Source organism: Cyprinus carpio, chromosome B3 (genome assembly GCF_018340385.1).
Source record: "Cyprinus carpio isolate SPL01 chromosome B3, ASM1834038v1, whole genome shotgun sequence".
Taxonomy (NCBI): domain Eukaryota; kingdom Metazoa; phylum Chordata; class Actinopteri; order Cypriniformes; family Cyprinidae; genus Cyprinus; species Cyprinus carpio.
Window position 1 is genome coordinate 38,764,189 of NC_056599.1, and position 2,633 is coordinate 38,766,821.

Below are 2,633 nucleotides of genomic sequence, written 5' to 3' on the forward strand. Positions count from 1 at the left end.
CAATTGGTATCTGCACCTCCTGCAGTATGTTTGGAAGCTGGGTGTCTTTAACATAAATTGCATGGTGGAAAGAATTTAAATCATTTTTTTGATGCGACACTATACAAAGATTGAATCATAGATGGGTTCGATTGAACTCACCTCCAGAATTGAGTTTGCCCCATCCAGTGATCCAACTCTTAGTACCTCCACCAAATACACTGCCAGCAGCCGCCAGACAAACTGGCCTAATATAATCAGTGAACGTCACAGAAGAGGAGAGCTGCAGCAGTGCTATATCATTGTTCTGGTTAATTGTGCTATAGCTGGATTGATGATGAGCCGAGTCACTGTCCTGGAGATCTCATTCGGGTTTGAGCCCGTTTGGAGATGACGGCCGAGGTAGATTTTTTTACATTAGATACAGCGGTGCTGTAAATAGAGACAAATATCAGTCTTAATCCTCTACCATCTATCTGCATAGTGTTATATTATTTAGCACTTCATACCTCACCTTTGACAAGCAGTGAGCTGCAGACAAAACCCAGTCTTTATTGATCAAACTCCCACCACAGAAATGACTTCCAGATGTAATTCTGTGAAGGCTCGCTTGCCACGGCCAAGACCCCTGAACATGCACCTTGTCCTCCAACAATCTTGGTGTTGAGAGGAGCCTGGCCACACCACTGATGAGAGAAAAGAAGGATGATTTTTCCTGGTTGAAATCAACATGAAATCAAAATTAATTCAATTTTTCTTTCTGAATAATCTTGAGTAGTTTTTAAATATATTACATTTATATATACTTTTTTTCATAATTTTGTTGAAAGGGATTGTATGGCATTAAGAGCACAGAAACTTACCATCTAATTGGCAAAGTGAGCCTGTAATAAGAGAAAAATGGGAGAAATAACAAATATTTTGAGTTGTTAAATGGATTAGAGACTATAAAAATGAATGGTATTCTGTGTTTTAGTTTTCTTGACAATGACTTTAGTTCAGAACTGGTTGACACAGAGTTATGCGGGTGTTGATGCGCCGACACAGAGCTGATAAACTGGTTCTTTGAGTATCGTGTTATCTGTGTTTTATGTCATTTCAAACAGTATGACTGTATGGAGATATTTGGAATTGTATATCTATTTTTATACATTTTCATATATAATCAAAATAATAAAATAAAATAAACCAAGTGATATATTTATTTGTAACATTTGAACATTATCTATCTTTCTTTAAGGACATGTAGGCCTACCAGTGATTAAGCTCACTTACATTTTTACAACATAGAAAGAATACCTGTACATGAAAATTGTGTTTTCCGTGATTATAGAGCTCATAAACACCTATTAAATGCTCTTATTTTATTCAAAAAAAGAGAAAAAGAAATTAATGAAAAGAGTGAATGAAAAGAAATGAAAAGAAAAAAGCCAACAGCCAATTTCATTGTACCTTATTATTTTCAAAAGATTTTTTCATCAGAAATAAATATGCTTGTGTTTAATAAAGTAATATAGGTAAGGCTGAAAAAACCGTTCATCAGGCAAGCTAGGAAAAAATAATTCTGTTTGAACTTGATTCCATTTACTTTTAATATTATAATGATATTGCACTTTGCTATTCTGAATTTTTACGATTTACCGAATTTTTAATTTCAGGTGTTAATATTAGGTGTTACAAATAAATATAACTAGAAGTTAATTAACAAAAGGGGGCCCATCATCTTGTGGCGAATAGGCCTACATAATTTAAACCAAAATACAACTTTAATGTATTTTTTTTAAGGTTAAACTAAAGTTATTAAACAAGATCTTGCCTATTATTTGTTGCAGTGTCATACCAGATCTTACCTGCTATGTTAAGAAGTATGGCTCCTGCAAAACACACAGCTTGACACAGCGTCATCCTCGACTCGTTATTGTCTGTGTGATGCTTGGCTGTTTCCTTTACTGCTGAAATGTCTAACGACAAGGAAAGCAAGTGCTGCTGCATTTCAATAGGACCCCTGTTTAGTTTACCTCTGACACACCTTGTTTTCCTTCTAGCCTGCTGCAAGTGTTTAGTACACGCCCTGGCTAATCTTTGATGTCTTGATGATTCTCTAATGCTGTCTAATTTGATTTACAGAATGTCACTTTGCCACCTGCCTGCCATTAAATGGCGATTTTATACACTGGTTTTATTTTTTTACACAGGCCAAATTGTATGTTACTACTGTAATGCATCTTGAGAAAGTAAGCTTTAAAAAGTTACACTTTTTACTCAGCCAACATTGTGTGGAAATTATGTTGCTCACAAGATGGCATCAGTCCTTTGATCTCTCTCTTTTTTTTTAAGGTATGGAACTCATTTTTATTCAGAGGCCTAACCTGAGCAGCAATATGCAATTATATATATATGTGTGTGTGTGTGTGTGTGTGTGTGTGTGTTGTGTGTGTGTGTGTGTGTGTGTGTGTGTTGTGTGTGTGTGTGTGTGTGTTGGCCAAAAGATGAAATTCTGATGTAATCATTGAGGGTCTTTTATATCAGTAGAGCAGACTTGCTTAATGAATATAAATATTCAATTTCACTCTATATCTCCCAATAATTTGTCTTACTAAAATAGTATTTAGATGCTTAGTTTTACGATTAAAGCTCTGTAGTTTTTATTGTGA

General features: G+C 35.0%; 1 long non-coding RNA gene across 1 annotated transcript; it reads right to left on the reverse strand.

Moving 5' to 3' along the window:
* Positions 1-509: 509 nt before the first annotated feature.
* LOC122136905 lies at positions 510-1,889 on the reverse strand. Its single transcript, XR_006154391.1, has 3 exons — positions 1,830-1,889; positions 843-863; positions 510-665 (listed from the first exon to the last, which is right to left on the reverse strand). It is a non-coding gene; the product is annotated as an uncharacterized LOC122136905 (long non-coding RNA).
* Positions 1,890-2,633: the final 744 nt, after the last annotated feature.